General features: G+C 63.4%; 5 non-coding genes across 5 annotated transcripts; all 5 read right to left on the bottom strand.

The window, feature by feature from the left end:
- Window positions 1-2,717: 2,717 nt before the first annotated feature.
- LOC142869106 (5S ribosomal RNA) lies at window positions 2,718-2,836 on the bottom strand. Its single transcript, XR_012917886.1, has one exon. It is a non-coding gene; the product is annotated as a 5S ribosomal RNA (ribosomal RNA).
- Window positions 2,837-6,370: 3,534 nt separating this feature from the next.
- LOC142869105 (5S ribosomal RNA) lies at window positions 6,371-6,489 on the bottom strand. The gene has a single exon (XR_012917885.1). It is a non-coding gene; the product is annotated as a 5S ribosomal RNA (ribosomal RNA).
- A 3,532-nt stretch (window positions 6,490-10,021) lies between these two features.
- On the bottom strand, window positions 10,022-10,140 carry LOC142869104 (5S ribosomal RNA). Its single transcript, XR_012917884.1, has one exon. It is a non-coding gene; the product is annotated as a 5S ribosomal RNA (ribosomal RNA).
- Window positions 10,141-13,656: 3,516 nt separating this feature from the next.
- On the bottom strand, window positions 13,657-13,775 carry LOC142869103 (5S ribosomal RNA). The gene has a single exon (XR_012917883.1). It is a non-coding gene; the product is annotated as a 5S ribosomal RNA (ribosomal RNA).
- A 3,527-nt stretch (window positions 13,776-17,302) lies between these two features.
- Window positions 17,303-17,421, bottom strand: LOC142869102 (5S ribosomal RNA). The gene has a single exon (XR_012917882.1). It is a non-coding gene; the product is annotated as a 5S ribosomal RNA (ribosomal RNA).
- Window positions 17,422-17,625: the final 204 nt, after the last annotated feature.

The raw sequence follows: 17,625 nt of genomic DNA, 5'->3' as shown, positions 1-17,625 counted from the left end.
GATATTGGATTCCAGCTTCATTGAGGTCATTTCACTAATGAGTGCACCGGAAAGAGTTTCCTAATCCATCTGTGAGGGTGGCAACTGAAAGAGAATTTTAAAGCTGACAGAATAGGCGAGGAAAGGCATAGGAGATTTCCACACCCAGTAAGGAAGCCTTTCCCGAAATGGAAGAAAGAAACGAGCAAACAGAAACACCGGTAGCCCGCCAGGATGAGAGTCTGCCCCCGAGAGAAAGTACCCTGACCAGGTTCACCCGTGGGTGGGTGGCGAGCTAGCGGCATTCAGAAGAGCGAGGCCCGCAGTCTGTGCAGAAGACACCTGCACTCGGGTGTGTGTGGCGGCACGATTCACAAGCAGCTCCAGATGTTAAGCCAAGGAGAAGCCAGGGAGTTCCCAACGCCCCAGGTGTCCTCAGCCCACGACTGGCTGCTGGGGGAATGCGAAGCCCGGCTCCTTGTCTCAGAGCCCTTGTCTCAGAGCGGGACAACCAGGAGGTGTGACGTACACCCCGGGGTTCCCAGGAGGATCAGGCTGAAGCTGGGACTTGGCCTGAAAGTGTCCCCTCGCATGGCCACCCCCTTCCCCTTCCTGCTCCTCTACTCCTGGTGCCCCTCCATCCAGGGGCCAGACCTTAAAGAGTCACCCGCAAGAGAATCCTGGTCCCAAAGGAGCCTTCTGGGGGACCCGTGCTGAGAGAGGTTGTGGGCATGGCCCGCTGGGGCTCTGCCCGACCCAGGGCTGAGAGATGCAACCTCCCAGCTCTGGGTCCCTGCAGGGGAAGCGTTGGCAAGCACAGGGCCAGTCCTCCAAAGGCCCAGGTGCAGGGAGCCCAGGCCAAGCAGCCTGTGGAAGAAGCCACCCCGGGAACACGACTGCAGGCCACGGCCCTTCCCACCTCCTCCTCCTCCTCCTCCTGCTCCTCCACCCCCCCCGACCTCCCACCCCCCCACCCCACCCCCCGACATGGCGCAGGGCTCAGAGACACCTCAGACACTTGCTACCCAAAGTGCAAAGGGCATCAGTTGCTCCTCCAAACCCCCCCCCTGCCCAGCAGACCGCGTTGTCCAGCCAGCCCCCGGGCCTCCCTGGGGTGCCCAGCACAAAAGTGCAGACAACCACCGGACCCTCAATCTCAGTTTTCGGATGTTTTTGCCACTCTAAGGACCCGCAGGCCAGCTGGGCCTTCTGGCAGGACAGAGAGCCCCGGAATCCGACGTGGAGAGCTGGGTGTACGTCCCCACGAGGAGGCGGTCCCCACCTCCGCGGCTCTCCCCTTGCGGGGGGGAAAAGCAGCCACGGGGCCTCAGAGAAGACACCAGGCTGGGCGCCCGCCCCACAGTGGGGGCACGTCCCCCGCAGGCCACTTAGCGCCGGCCGCCGGCCGGCGGACGGTTGGGTGGCGCGAGACGCTGCGGCCGCCCTGCTACCGGGTTCCTGGGAGGGCGTCCTGGAACCAGCGTCCACACCAAGCCCTTGGAAGGCCCAGGCGACGGAGGAGCCCCGTCAGGCAGGGGCCGAGGACGGTGACGGCCCCGGGCGGGGAGGAGCGTGTCAGGCAGGGGCAGAGGACGGTGACAGGTGACAGGCCGGGCGGGAAGGAGTCAGTCAGGCAGGGGCCGAGGATGAGACGGGCTGGGTAAGGGTTAGGGTTAGAGTCAGGGCACAAGTCACAATCGCAAAGACCTGGAAGCGACCCGAGTGCCCATCGACCCACGAGTGCGTAAATGAAATGTGGCGCGTGGACACCACGGAGTGCTATTCAGCTAGGAGGAGCAGCGGTGAGAGGGCACCTCTCGTGGTTCTCCTGGCCAGAGCTGGAACCCGTTCCAGTAAGCCAGGTAGCCCAAGAATGGACACACGAGCACCACGTGCTCGCGCTCACCAGCAAATGGGTACGAACCGATGGACACCTAAGTGGACACAGAGGAATCACCTTCATCGGGTGGGTGTCGGGCGGGTGGGGGGAGGGGATGGGCATACACCTCCATTAGGAACGGGGTGGGTGCGCACCGACTGGGGGATGGGCGCACTTGAGGCTCTGACCCGAGGGGGGAGGCTGGGAGAGGGCAACGTACCCGACCTTAACATTGGTACCCCCACAATACGCTGGAACAACATCAGAGGTAAATGAATAAGAACACAGGGGGGAGGGGGGCACGGGCAACACATGTCACCTTAATACTTGGACTCCCATCATCTGCTTGAAAAGAGAGAGAAAAGAAAATGCAATCATAGAGATAAGAGACACTTTTTAAACATAATGAATCCGAAGAGAAAAGTAAAAGGAGGCCTGTGGAGCAGGTCTGGGTGTGACTCCGGATCCCCCAACATCAGGTGCCACCACCAAAGATTCCTACGTGTAGCCCATAGAACCCCAAAAGCAACGGGACGAGTTCTGGTCACATACTCCCTCAAAATGACATCCTGGCCTTCTTCTGGAACTCCCTCCCCTCTCAGACTCTCAAGGTTTCCTCCAGCGTGTCGGTTCCCACAGAGCAGACCTTTGGTCTGAGACCTGACAGTCCAGAAGCCACGCATGCTGCCGCGTGACGGCGGTGTCGCGGCTTGGGACAAGAGGAGGCCCCACGGTGCGGGCTGGGGCGCCAGGCACCGCGGCGGGCGCTGAGGGTGGGGGTGACCCCCACCCCGGGCCGCCGACTCGCTCCCAGAAAGGGGACAGAACAAGAGGCAAAACAAAAAAAAAAAAAAGAAGAAGCCTACGGCACCCGGTATTCCCAGGCGGTCTCCCATCCAAGTACTAACCAGGCCCGACCCTGCTTAGCTTCCGAGACCAGACGAGATCGGGCGCGTTCAGGGTGGTGTGGCCCTAGACGGCGGAGGGCGCCCCTGCCCCGCTCAAGAAGCCGAGCCTCTCTGCGCTTCCCCGCCGCCTCCTCCCCCCGCCCCAGGCCCCGCGCCGGCGCTGACCCGCACCGGGCCGGGCCTGTTGAGTTCACCGGCCAGGTCCGGCGGGCTCCGAGGGACGGGGGTGACAGGCGGGGCGGGGCGGGCAGGGAGCGGCGGGCCGGGGTGGGGGGCTGTCTCTCTATACACACACACACACACACACACACACACACTCACACTCACTCACTCACACTCACACAAGATGCGCCTCCACGGCTGGACTCGCCAAGGTGGAGACCTTCCAGCCCCCTTCCTCTCCTCGCCTGGCCCACCCCCAGCTCGTGGCCGCCGCCGCCGCCGCCGCCGCCGCCGCCGCCGCCGCCGATTGCGCACGCGCGGGTCGCCCGCCCTTTGACCCCAGGCAGGGGCCGCCATCCCCACAACCCCTTTCAGCTGCGCCCCCCACCCTGTGGGTGGGCTGCCGCCTATTCCCCCGGGCCCGGGCTGGGGCACAGCGCATGGGGGAGGGGAGCGAGTGTATGGGGCGTCTCTCTCTCTCTCTAGGGATGTGTCCCATGGGTGGGGTGGCGTGGTTTGTGGGGCGCTGAAGAAATCAGTCCCCTCCATCTCCTACCTCTGGAAAACGCCCAAGCCCTTGGAGAACTGCCGGCAACGCGACCGTGGGGGCCGGGACCCTCCTCTGGGTCCTCCTGTGGCCCAGTCCAAGGGGCCTGGGCCTGGCCGGGGCTGCATTGGACCCCGACCACCCTGGCGTGTGGACTCGCTAAAAATCGGCGATTAGATATTGGATTCCAGCTTCATTGAGGTCATTTCACTAATGAGTGCACCGGAAAGAGTTTCCTAATCCATCTGTGAGGGTGGCAACTGAAAGAGAATTTTAAAGCTGACAGAATAGGCGAGGAAAGGCATAGGAGATTTCCACACCCAGTAAGGAAGCCTTTCCCGAAATGGAAGAAAGAAACGAGCAAACAGAAACACCGGTAGCCCGCCAGGATCAGAGTCTGCCCCCGAGAGAAAGTACCCTGACCAGGTTCACCCGTGGGTGGGTGGCGAGCTAGCGGCATTCAGAAGAGCGAGGCCCGCAGTCTGTGCAGAAGACACCTGCACTCGGGTGTGTGTGGCGGCACGATTCACAAGCAGCTCCAGATGTTAAGCCAAGGAGAAGCCAGGGAGTTCCCAACGCCCCAGGTGTCCTCAGCCCACGACTGGCTGCTGGGGGAATGCGAAGCCCGGCTCCTTGTCTCAGAGCCCTTGTCTCAGAGCGGGACAACCAGGAGGTGTGACGTACACCCCGGGGTTCCCAGGAGGATCAGGCTGAAGCTGGGACTTGGCCTGAAAGTGTCCCCTCGCATGGCCACCCCCTTCCCCTTCCTGCTCCTCTACTCCTGGTGCCCCTCCATCCAGGGGCCAGACCTTAAAGAGTCACCCGCAAGAGAATCCTGGTCCCAAAGGAGCCTTCTGGGGGACCCGTGCTGAGAGAGGTTGTGGGCATGGCCCGCTGGGGCTCTGCCCGACCCAGGGCTGAGAGATGCAACCTCCCAGCTCTGGGTCCCTGCAGGGGAAGCGTTGGCAAGCACAGGGCCAGTCCTCCAAAGGCCCAGGTGCAGGGAGCCCAGGCCAAGCAGCCTGTGGAAGAAGCCACCCCGGGAACACGACTGCAGGCCACGGCCCTTCCCACCTCCTCCTCCTCCTCCTCCTGCTCCTCCACCCCCCCCCCGACCTCCCACCCCCCCACCCCACCCCCCGACATGGCGCAGGGCTCAGAGACACCTCAGACACTTGCTACCCAAAGTGCAAAGGGCATCAGTTGCTCCTCCAAACCCCCCCCCTGCCCAGCAGACCGCGTTGTCCAGCCAGCCCCCGGGCCTCCCTGGGGTGCCCAGCACAAAAGTGCAGACAACCACCGGACCCTCAATCTCAGTTTTCGGATGTTTTTGCCACTCTAAGGACCCGCAGGCCAGCTGGGCCTTCTGGCAGGACAGAGAGCCCCGGAATCCGACGTGGAGAGCTGGGTGTACGTCCCCACGAGGAGGCGGTCCCCACCTCCGCGGCTCTCCCCTTGCGGGGGGGAAAAGCAGCCACGGTGCCTCAGAGAAGACACCAGGCTGGGCGCCCGCCCCACAGTGGGGGCACGTCCCCCGCAGGCCACTTAGCGCCGGCCGCCGGCCGGCGGACGGTTGGGTGGCGCGAGACGCTGCGGCCGCCCTGCTACCGGGTTCCTGGGAGGGCGTCCTGGAACCAGCGTCCACACCAAGCCCTTGGAAGGCCCAGGCGACGGAGGAGCCCCGTCAGGCAGGGGCCGAGGACGGTGACGGCCCGGGCGGGGAGGAGCGTGTCAGGCAGGGGCAGAGGACGGTGACAGGTGACAGGCCGGGCGGGAAGGAGTCAGTCAGGCAGGGGCCGAGGAGGAGACGGGCTGGGTAAGGGTTAGGGTTAGAGTCAGGGCACAAGTCACAATCGCAAAGACCTGGAAGCGACCCGAGTGCCCATCGACCCACGAGTGCGTAAATGAAATGTGGCGCGTGGACACCACGGAGTGCTATTCAGCTAGGAGGAGCAGCGGTGAGAGGGCACCTCTCGTGGTTCTCCTGGCCAGAGCTGGAACCCGTTCCAGTAAGCCAGGTAGCCCAAGAATGGACACACGAGCACCACGTGCTCGCGCTCACCAGCAAATGGGTACGAACCGATGGACACCTAAGTGGACACAGAGGAATCACCTTCATCGGGTGGGTGTCGGGCGGGTGGGGGGAGGGGATGGGCATACACCTCCATTAGGAACGGGGTGGGTGCGCACCGACTGGGGGATGGGCGCACTTGAGGCTCTGACCCGAGGGGGGAGGCTGGGAGAGGGCAACGTACCCGACCTTAACATTGGTACCCCCACAATACGCTGGAACAACATCAGAGGTAAATGAATAAGAACACAGGGGGGAGGGGGGCACGGGCAACACATGTCACCTTAATACTTGGACTCCCATCATCTGCTTGAAAAGAGAGAGAAAAGAAAATGCAATCATAGAGATAAGAGACACTTTTTAAACATAATGAATCCGAAGAGAAAAGTAAAAGGAGGCCTGTGGAGCAGGTCTGGGTGTGACTCCGGATCCCCCAACATCAGGTGCCACCACCAAAGATTCCTACGTGTAGCCCATAGAACCCCAAAAGCAACGGGACGAGTTCTGGTCACATACTCCCTCAAAATGACATCCTGGCCTTCTTCTGGAACTCCCTCCCCTCTCAGACTCTCAAGGTTTCCTCCAGCGTGTCGGTTCCCACAGAGCAGACCTTTGGTCTGAGACCTGACAGTCCAGAAGCCACGCATGCTGCCGCGTGACGGCGGTGTCGCGGCTTGGGACAAGAGGAGGCCCCACGGTGCGGGCTGGGGCGCCAGGCACCGCGGCGGGCGCTGAGGGTGGGGGTGACCCCCACCCCGGGCCGCCGACTCGCTCCCAGAAAGGGGACAGAACAAGAGGCAAAACAAAAAAAAAAAAAAAGAAGAAGCCTACGGCACCCGGTATTCCCAGGCGGTCTCCCATCCAAGTACTAACCAGGCCCGACCCTGCTTAGCTTCCGAGACCAGACGAGATCGGGCGCGTTCAGGGTGGTGTGGCCCTAGACGGCGGAGGGCGCCCCTGCCCCGCTCAAGAAGCCGAGCCTCTCTGCGCTTCCCCGCCGCCTCCTCCCCCCGCCCCAGGCCCCGCGCCGGCGCTGACCCGCACCGGGCCGGGCCTGTTGAGTTCACCGGCCGGGTCCGGCGGGCTCCGAGGGACGGGGGTGACAGGCGGGGCGGGGCGGGCAGGGAGCGGCGGGCCGGGGTGGGGGGCTGTCTCTCTATATACACACACACACACACACACACTCACACTCACACTCACTCACTCACACTCACACAAGATGCGCCTCCACGGCTGGACTCGCCAAGGTGGAGACCTTCCAGCCCCCTTCCTCTCCTCGCCTGGCCCACCCCCAGCTCGTGGCCGCCGCCGCCGCCGCCGCCGCCGCCGCCGCCGCCGCCGATTGCGCACGCGCGGGTCGCCCGCCCTTTGACCCCAGGCAGGGGCCGCCATCCCCACAACCCCTTTCAGCTGCGCCCCCCACCCTGTGGGTGGGCTGCCGCCTATTCCCCCGGGCCCGGGCTGGGGCACAGCGCATGGGGGAGGGGAGCGAGTGTATGGGGCGTCTCTCTCTCTCTCTAGGGATGTGTCCCATGGGTGGGGTGGCGTGGTTTGTGGGGCGCTGAAGAAATCAGTCCCCTCCATCTCCTACCTCTGGAAAACGCCCAAGCCCTTGGAGAACTGCCGGCAACGCGACCGTGGGGGCCGGGACCCTCCTCTGGGTCCTCCTGTGGCCCAGTCCAAGGGGCCTGGGCCTGGCCGGGGCTGCATTGGACCCCGACCACCCTGGCGTGTGGACTCGCTAAAAATCGGCGATTAGATATTGGATTCCAGCTTCATTGAGGTCATTTCACTAATGAGTGCACCGGAAAGAGTTTCCTAATCCATCTGTGAGGGTGGCAACTGAAAGAGAATTTTAAAGCTGACAGAATAGGCGAGGAAAGGCATAGGAGATTTCCACACCCAGTAAGGAAGCCTTTCCCGAAATGGAAGAAAGAAACGAGCAAACAGAAACACCGGTAGCCCGCCAGGATCAGAGTCTGCCCCCGAGAGAAAGTACCCTGACCAGGTTCACCCGTGGGTGGGTGGCGAGCTAGCGGCATTCAGAAGAGCGAGGCCCGCAGTCTGTGCAGAAGACACCTGCACTCGGGTGTGTGTGGCGGCACGATTCACAAGCAGCTCCAGATGTTAAGCCAAGGAGAAGCCAGGGAGTTCCCAATGCCCCAGGTGTCCTCAGCCCACGACTGGCTGCTGGGGGAATGCGAAGCCCGGCTCCTTGTCTCAGAGCCCTTGTCTCAGAGCGGGACAACCAGGAGGTGTGACGTACACCCCGGGGTTCCCAGGAGGATCAGGCTGAAGCTGGGACTTGGCCTGAAAGTGTCCCCTCGCATGGCCACCCCCTTCCCCTTCCTGCTCCTCTACTCCTGGTGCCCCTCCATCCAGGGGCCAGACCTTAAAGAGTCACCCGCAAGAGAATCCTGGTCCCAAAGGAGCCTTCTGGGGGACCCGTGCTGAGAGAGGTTGTGGGCATGGCCCGCTGGGGCTCTGCCCGACCCAGGGCTGAGAGATGCAACCTCCCAGCTCTGGGTCCCTGCAGGGGAAGCGTTGGCAAGCACAGGGCCAGTCCTCCAAAGGCCCAGGTGCAGGGAGCCCAGGCCAAGCAGCCTGTGGAAGAAGCCACCCCGGGAACACGACTGCAGGCCACGGCCCTTCCCACCTCCTCCTCCTCCTCCTCCTGCTCCTCCACCCCCCCCCGACCTCCCACCCCCCCACCCCACCCCCCGACATGGCGCAGGGCTCAGAGACACCTCAGACACTTGCTACCCAAAGTGCAAAGGGCATCAGTTGCTCCTCCAAACCCCCCCCCTGCCCAGCAGACCGCGTTGTCCAGCCAGCCCCCGGGCCTCCCTGGGGTGCCCAGCACAAAAGTGCAGACAACCACCGGACCCTCAATCTCAGTTTTCGGATGTTTTTGCCACTCTAAGGACCCGCAGGCCAGCTGGGCCTTCTGGCAGGACAGAGAGCCCCGGAATCCGACGTGGAGAGCTGGGTGTACGTCCCCACGAGGAGGCGGTCCCCACCTCCGCGGCTCTCCCCTTGCGGGGGGGAAAAGCAGCCACGGGGCCTCAGAGAAGACACCAGGCTGGGCGCCCGCCCCACAGTGGGGGCACGTCCCCCGCAGGCCACTTAGCGCCGGCCACCGGCCGGCGGACGGTTGGGTGGCGCGAGACGCTGCGGCCGCCCTGCTACCGGGTCCCTGGGAGGGCGTCCTGGAACCAGCGTCCACACCAAGCCCTTGGAAGGCCCAGGCGACGGAGGAGCCCCGTCAGGCAGGGGCCGAGGACGGTGACGGCCCGGGCGGGGAGGAGCGTGTCAGGCAGGGGCAGAGGACGGTGACAGGTGACAGGCCGGGCGGGAAGGAGTCAGTCAGGCAGGGACTGAGGAGGAGACGGGCTGGGTAAGGGTTAGGGTTAGAGTCAGGGCACAAGTCACAATCGCAAAGACCTGGAAGCGACCCGAGTGCCCATCGACCCACGAGTGCGTAAATGAAATGTGGCGCGTGGACACCACGGAGTGCTATTCAGCTAGGAGGAGCAGCGGTGAGAGGGCACCTCTCGTGGTTCTCCTGGCCAGAGCTGGAACCCGTTCCAGTAAGCCAGGTAGCCCAAGAATGGACACACGAGCACCACGTGCTCGCGCTCACCAGCAAATGGGTACGAACCGATGGACACCTAAGTGGACACAGAGGAATCACCTTCATCGGGTGGGTGTCGGGCGGGTGGGGGGAGGGGATGGGCATACACCTCCATTAGGAACGGGGTGTGTGCGCACCGACTGGGGGATGGGCGCACTTGAGGCTCTGACCCGAGGGGGGAGGCTGGGAGAGGGCAACGTACCCGACCTTAACATTGGTACCCCCACAATACGCTGGAACAACATCAGAGGTTAATGAATAAGAACACAGGGGGGAGGGGGGCACGGGCAACACATGTCACCTTAATACTTGGACTCCCATCATCTGCTTGAAAAGAGAGAGAAAAGAAAATGCAATCATAGAGATAAGAGACACTTTTTAAACATAATGAATCCGAAGAGAAAAGTAAAAGGAGGCCTGTGGAGCAGGTCTGGGTGTGACTCCGGATCCCCCAACATCAGGTGCCACCACCAAAGATTCCTACGTGTAGCCCATAGAACCCCAAAAGCAATGGGACGAGTTCTGGTCACATACTCCCTCAAAATGACATCCTGGCCTTCTTCTGGAACTCCCTCCCCTCTCAGACTCTCAAGGTTTCCTCCAGCGTGTCGGTTCCCACAGAGCAGACCTTTGGTCTGAGACCTGACAGTCCAGAAGCCACGCATGCTGCCGCGTGACGGCGGTGTCGCGGCTTGGGACAAGAGGAGGCCCCACGGTGCGGGCTGGGGCGCCAGGCACCGCGGCGGGCGCTGAGGGTGGGGGTGACCCCCACCCTGGGCCGCCGACTCGCTCCCAGAAAGGGGACAGAACAAGAGGCAAAACAAAAAAAAAAAAAAGAAGAAGCCTACGGCACCCGGTATTCCCAGGCGGTCTCCCATCCAAGTACTAACCAGGCCCGACCCTGCTTAGCTTCCGAGACCAGACGAGATCGGGCGCGTTCAGGGTGGTGTGGCCCTAGACGGCGGAGGGCGCCCCTGCCCCGCTCAAGAAGCCGAGCCTCTCTGCGCTTCCCCGCCGCCTCCTCCCCCCGCCCCAGGCCCCGCGCCGGCGCTGACCCGCACCGGGCCGGGCCTGTTGAGTTCACCGGCCGGGTCCGGCGGGCTCCGAGGGACGGGGGTGACAGGCGGGGCGGGGCGGGCAGGGAGCGGCGGGCCGGGGTGGGGGGCTGTCTCTCTATATACACACACACACACACACACACACACACTCACACTCACACAAGATGCGCCTCCACGGCTGGACTCGCCAAGGTGGAGACCTTCCAGCCCCCTTCCTCTCCTCGCCTGGCCCACCCCCAGCTCGTGGCCGCCGCCGCCGCCGCCGCCGCCGCCGCCGCCGCCGATTGCGCACGCGCGGGTCGCCCGCCCTTTGACCCCAGGCAGGGGCCGCCATCCCCACAACCCCTTTCAGCTGCGCCCCCCACCCTGTGGGTGGGCTGCCGCCTATTCCCCCGGGCCCGGGCTGGGGCACAGCGCATGGGGGAGGGGAGCGAGTGTATGGGGCGTCTCTCTCTCTCTCTAGGGATGTGTCCCATGGGTGGGGTGGCGTGGTTTGTGGGGCGCTGAAGAAATCAGTCCCCTCCATCTCCTACCTCTGGAAAACGCCCAAGCCCTTGGAGAACTGCCGGCAACGCGACCGTGGGGGCCGGGACCCTCCTCTGGGTCCTCCTGTGGCCCAGTCCAAGGGGCCTGGGCCTGGCCGGGGCTGCATTGGACCCCGACCACCCTGGCGTGTGGACTCGCTAAAAATCGGCGATTAGATATTGGATTCCAGCTTCATTGAGGTCATTTCACTAATGAGTGCACCGGAAAGAGTTTCCTAATCCATCTGTGAGGGTGGCAACTGAAAGAGAATTTTAAAGCTGACAGAATAGGCGAGGAAAGGCATAGGAGATTTCCACACCCAGTAAGGAAGCCTTTCCCGAAATGGAAGAAAGAAACGAGCAAACAGAAACACCGGTAGCCCGCCAGGATCAGAGTCTGCCCCCGAGAGAAAGTACCCTGACCAGGTTCACCCGTGGGTGGGTGGCGAGCTAGCGGCATTCAGAAGAGCGAGGCCCGCAGTCTGTGCAGAAGACACCTGCACTCGGGTGTGTGTGGCGGCACGATTCACAAGCAGCTCCAGATGTTAAGCCAAGGAGAAGCCAGGGAGTTCCCAACGCCCCAGGTGTCCTCAGCCCACGACTGGCTGCTGGGGGAATGCGAAGCCCGGCTCCTTGTCTCAGAGCCCTTGTCTCAGAGCGGGACAACCAGGAGGTGTGACGTACACCCCGGGGTTCCCAGGAGGATCAGGCTGAAACTGGGACTTGGCCTGAAAGTGTCCCCTCGCATGGCCACCCCCTTCCCCTTCCTGCTCCTCTACTCCTGGTGCCCCTCCATCCAGGGGCCAGACCTTAAAGAGTCACCCGCAAGAGAATCCTGGTCCCAAAGGAGCCTTCTGGGGGACCCGTGCTGAGAGAGGTTGTGGGCATGGCCCGCTGGGGCTCTGCCCGACCCAGGGCTGAGAGATGCAACCTCCCAGCTCTGGGTCCCTGCAGGGGAAGCGTTGGCAAGCACAGGGCCAGTCCTCCAAAGGCCCAGGTGCAGGGAGCCCAGGCCAAGCAGCCTGTGGAAGAAGCCACCCCGGGAACACGACTGCAGGCCACGGCCCTTCCCACCTCCTCCTCCTCCTCCTCCTGCTCCTCCACCCCCCCCCCGACCTCCCACCCCCCCACCCCACCCCCCGACATGGCGCAGGGCTCAGAGACACCTCAGACACTTGCTACCCAAAGTGCAAAGGGCATCAGTTGCTCCTCCAAACCCCCCCCCTGCCCAGCAGACCGCGTTGTCCAGCCAGCCCCCGGGCCTCCCTGGGGTGCCCAGCACAAAAGTGCAGACAACCACCGGACCCTCAATCTCAGTTTTCGGATGTTTTTGCCACTCTAAGGACCCGCAGGCCAGCTGGGCCTTCTGGCAGGACAGAGAGCCCCGGAATCCGACGTGGAGAGCTGGGTGTACGTCCCCACGAGGAGGCGGTCCCCACCTCCGCGGCTCTCCCCTTGCGGGGGGGAAAAGCAGCCACGGGGCCTCAGAGAAGACACCAGGCTGGGCGCCCGCCCCACAGTGGGGGCACGTCCCCCGCAGGCCACTTAGCGCCGGCCGCCGGCCGGCGGACGGTTGGGTGGCGCGAGACGCTGCGGCCGCCCTGCTACCGGGTTCCTGGGAGGGCGTCCTGGAACCAGCGTCCACACCAAGCCCTTGGAAGGCCCAGGCGACGGAGGAGCCCCGTCAGGCAGGGGCCGAGGACGGTGACGGCCCGGGCGGGGAGGAGCGTGTCAGGCAGGGGCAGAGGACGGTGACAGGTGACAGGCCGGGCGGGAAGGAGTCAGTCAGGCAGGGGCCGAGGAGGAGACGGGCTGGGTAAGGGTTAGGGTTAGAGTCAGGGCACAAGTCACAATCGCAAAGACCTGGAAGCGACCCGAGTGCCCATCGACCCACGAGTGCGTAAATGAAATGTGGCGCGTGGACACCACGGAGTGCTATTCAGCTAGGAGGAGCAGCGGTGAGAGGGCACCTCTCGTGGTTCTCCTGGCCAGAGCTGGAACCCGTTCCAGTAAGCCAGGTAGCCCAAGAATGGACACACGAGCACCACGTGCTCGCGCTCACCAGCAAATGGGTACGAACCGATGGACACCTAAGTGGACACAGAGGAATCACCTTCATCGGGTGGGTGTCGGGCGGGTGGGGGGAGGGGATGGGCATACACCTCCATTAGGAACGGGGTGGGTGCGCACCGACTGGGGGATGGGCGCACTTGAGGCTCTGACCCGAGGGGGGAGGCTGGGAGAGGGCAACGTACCCGACCTTAACATTGGTACCCCCACAATACGCTGGAACAACATCAGAGGTAAATGAATAAGAACACAGGGGGGAGGGGGGCACGGGCAACACATGTCACCTTAATACTTGGACTCCCATCATCTGCTTGAAAAGAGAGAGAAAAGAAAATGCAATCATAGAGATAAGAGACACTTTTTAAACATAATGAATCCGAAGAGAAAAGTAAAAGGAGGCCTGTGGAGCAGGACTGGGTGTGACTCCGGATCCCCCAACATCAGGTGCCACCACCAAAGATTCCTACGTGTAGCCCATAGAACCCCAAAAGCAACGGGACGAGTTCTGGTCACATACTCCCTCAAAATGACATCCTGGCCTTCTTCTGGAACTCCCTCCCCTCTCAGACTCTCAAGGTTTCCTCCAGCGTGTCGGTTCCCACAGAGCAGACCTTTGGTCTGAGACCTGACAGTCCAGAAGCCACGCATGCTGCCGCGTGACGGCGGTGTCGCGGCTTGGGACAAGAGGAGGCCCCACGGTGCGGGCTGGGGCGCCAGGCACCGCGGCGGGCGCTGAGGGTGGGGGTGACCCCCACCCCGGGCCGCCGACTCGCTCCCAGAAAGGGGACAGAACAAGAGGCAAAACAAAAAAAAAAAAAAGAAGAAGCCTACGGCACCCGGTATTCCCAGGCGGTCTCCCATCCAAGTACTAACCAGGCCCGACCCTGCTTAGCTTCCGAGACCAGACGAGATCGGGCGCGTTCAGGGTGGTGTGGCCCTAGACGGCGGAGGGCGCCCCTGCCCCGCTCAAGAAGCCGAGCCTCTCTGCGCTTCCCCGCCGCCTCCTCCCCCCGCCCCAGGCCCCGCGCCGGCGCTGACCCGCACCGGGCCGGGCCTGTTGAGTTCACCGGCCGGGTCCGGCGGGCTCCAAGGGACGGGGGTGACAGGCGGGGCGGGGCGGGCAGGGAGCGGCGGGCCGGGGTGGGGGGCTGTCTCTCTATACACACACACACACACACACACACACACTCACACTCACTCACTCACACTCACACAAGATGCGCCTCCACGGCTGGACTCGCCAAGGTGGAGACCTTCCAGCCCCCTTCCTCTCCTCGCCTGGCCCACCCCCAGCTCGTGGCCGCCGCCGCCGCCGCCGCCGCCGCCGCCGCCGCCGATTGCGCACGCGCGGGTCGCCCGCCCTTTGACCCCAGGCAGGGGCCGCCATCCCCACAACCCCTTTCAGCTGCGCCCCCCACCCTGTGGGTGGGCTGCCGCCTATTCCCCCGGGCCCGGGCTGGGGCACAGCGCATGGGGGAGGGGAGCGAGTGTATGGGGCGTCTCTCTCTCTCTCTAGGGATGTGTCCCATGGGTGGGGTGGCGTGGTTTGTGGGGCGCTGAAGAAATCAGTCCCCTCCATCTCCTACCTCTGGAAAACGCCCAAGCCCTTGGAGAACTGCCGGCAACGCGACCGTGGGGGCCGGGACCCTCCTCTGTGTCCTCCTGTGGCCCAGTCCAAGGGGCCTGGGCCTGGCCGGGGCTGCATTGGACCCCGACCACCCTGGCGTGTGGACTCGCTAAAAATCGGCGATTAGATATTGGATTCCAGCTTCATTGAGGTCATTTCACTAATGAGTGCACCGGAAAGAGTTTCCTAATCCATCTGTGAGGGTGGCAACTGAAAGAGAATTTTAAAGCTGACAGAATAGGCGAGGAAAGGCATAGGAGATTTCCACACCCAGTAAGGAAGCCTTTCCCGAAATGGAAGAAAGAAACGAGCAAACAGAAATACCGGTAGCCCGCCAGGATCAGAGTCTGCCCCCGAGAGAAAGTACCCTGACCAGGTTCACCCGTGGGTGGGTGGCGAGCTAGCGGCATTCAGAAGAGCGAGGCCCGCAGTCTGTGCAGAAGACACCTGCACTCGGGTGTGTGTGGCGGCACGATTCACAAGCAGCTCCAGATGTTAAGCCAAGGAGAAGCCAGGGAGTTCCCAACGCCCCAGGTGTCCTCAGCCCACGACTGGCTGCTGGGGGAATGCGAAGCCCGGCTCCTTGTCTCAGAGCCCTTGTCTCAGAGCGGGACAACCAGGAGGTGTGACGTACACCCCGGGGTTCCCAGGAGGATCAGGCTGAAGCTGGGACTTGGCCTGAAAGTGTCCCCTCGCATGGCCACCCCCTTCCCCTTCCTGCTCCTCTACTCCTGGTGCCCCTCCATCCAGGGGCCAGACCTTAAAGAGTCACCCGCAAGAGAATCCTGGTCCCAAAGGAGCCTTCTGGGGGACCCGTGCTGAGAGAGGTTGTGGGCATGGCCCGCTGGGGCTCTGCCCGACCCAGGGCTGAGAGATGCAACCTCCCAGCTCTGGGTCCCTGCAGGGGAAGCGTTGGCAAGCACAGGGCCAGTCCTCCAAAGGCCCAGGTGCAGGGAGCCCAGGCCAAGCAGCCTGTGGAAGAAGCCACCCCGGGAACACGACTGCAGGCCACGGCCCTTCCCACCTCCTCCTCCTCCTCCTCCTGCTCCTCCACCCCCCCCGACCTCCCACCCCCCCACCCCACCCCCCGACATGGCGCAGGGCTCAGAGACACCTCAGACACTTGCTACCCAAAGTGCAAAGGGCATCAGTTGCTCCTCCAAACCCCCCCCCTGCCCAGCAGACCGCGTTGTCCAGCCAGCCCCCGGGCCTCCCTGGGGTGCCCAGCACAAAAGTGCAGACAACCACCGGACCCTCAATCTCAGTTTTCGGATGTTTTTGCCACTCTAAGGACCCGCAGGCCAGCTGGGCCTTCTGGCAGGACAGAGAGCCCCGGAATCCGACGTGGAGAGCTGGGTGTACGTCCCCACGAGGAGGCGGTCCCCACCTCCGCGGCTCTCCCCTTGCGGGGGGGAAAAGCAGCCACGGGGCCTCAGAGAAGACACCAGGCTGGGCGCCCGCCCCACAGTGGGGGCACGTCCCCCGCAGGCCACTTAGCGCCGGCCGCCGGCCGGCGGACGGTTGGGTGGCGCGAGACGCTGCGGCCGCCCTGCTACCGGGTTCCTGGGAGGGCGTCCTGGAACCAGCGTCCACACCAAGCCCTTGGAAGGCCCAGGCGACGGAGGAGCCCCGTCAGGCAGGGGCCGAGGACGGTGACGGCCCCGGGCGGGGAGGAGCGTGTCAGGCAGGGGCAGAGGACGGTGACAGGTGACAGGCCGGGCGGGAAGGAGTCAGTCAGGCAGGGGCCGAGGATGAGACGGGCTGGGTAAGGGTTAGGGTTAGAGTCAGGGCACAAGTCACAATCGCAAAGACCTGGAAGCGACCCGAGTGCCCATCGACCCACGAGTGCGTAAATGAAATGTGGCGCGTGGACACCACGGAGTGCTATTCAGCTAGGAGGAGCAGCGGTGAGAGGGCACCTCTCGTGGTTCTCCTGGCCAGAGCTGGAACCCGTTCCAGTAAGCCAGGTAGCCCAAGAATGGACACACGAGCACCACGTGCTCGCGCTCACCAGCAAATGGGTACGAACCGATGGACACCTAAGTGGACACAGAGGAATCACCTTCATCGGGTGGGTGTCGGGCGGGTGGGGGGAGGGGATGGGCATACACCTCCATTAGGAACGGGGTGGGTGCGCACCGACTGGGGGATGGGCGCACTTGAGGCTCTGACCCGAGGGGGGAGGCTGGGAGAGGGCAACGTACCCGACCTTAACATTGGTACCCCCACAATACGCTGGAACAACATCAGAGGTAAATGAATAAGAACACAGGGGGGAGGGGGGCACGGGCAACACATGTCACCTTAATACTTGGACTCCCATCATCTGCTTGAAAAGAGAGAGAAAAGAAAATGCAATCATAGAGATAAGAGACACTTTTTAAACATAATGAATCCGAAGAGAAAAGTAAAAGGAGGCCTGTGGAGCAGGTCTGGGTGTGACTCCGGATCCCCCAACATCAGGTGCCACCACCAAAGATTCCTACGTGTAGCCCATAGAACCCCAAAAGCAACGGGACGAGTTCTGGTCACATACTCCCTCAAAATGACATCCTGGCCTTCTTCTGGAACTCCCTCCCCTCTCAGACTCTCAAGGTTTCCTCCAGCGTGTCGGTTCCCACAGAGCAGACCTTTGGTCTGAGACCTGACAGTCCAGAAGCCACGCATGCTGCCGCGTGACGGCGGTGTCGCGGCTTGGGACAAGAGGAGGCCCCACGGTGCGGGCTGGGGCGCCAGGCACCGCGGCGGGCGCTGAGGGTGGGGGTGACCCCCACCCCGGGCCGCCGACTCGCTCCCAGAAAGGGGACAGAACAAGAGGCAAAACAAAAAAAAAAAAAAGAAGAAGCCTACGGCACCCGGTATTCCCAGGCGGTCTCCCATCCAAGTACTAACCAGGCCCGACCCTGCTTAGCTTCCGAGACCAGACGAGATCGGGCGCGTTCAGGGTGGTGTGGCCCTAGACGGCGGAGGGCGCCCCTGCCCCGCTCAAGAAGCCGAGCCTCTCTGCGCTTCCCCGCCGCCTCCTCCCCCCGCCCCAGGCCCCGCGCCGGCGCTGACCCGCACCGGGCCGGGCCTGTTGAGTTCACCGGCCAGGTCCGGCGGGCTCCGAGGGACGGGGGTGACAGGCGGGGCGGGGCGGGCAGGGAGCGGCGGGCCGGGGTGGGGG

This window comes from Microcebus murinus, unplaced genomic scaffold, assembly GCF_040939455.1.
Source record: "Microcebus murinus isolate Inina unplaced genomic scaffold, M.murinus_Inina_mat1.0 scaf057_hap2_Mmur4.0, whole genome shotgun sequence".
In the NCBI taxonomy this organism is placed as follows: Eukaryota; Metazoa; Chordata; class Mammalia; order Primates; family Cheirogaleidae; genus Microcebus; species Microcebus murinus.
This window is presented reverse-complemented; position numbering and strand designations above follow the sequence as displayed.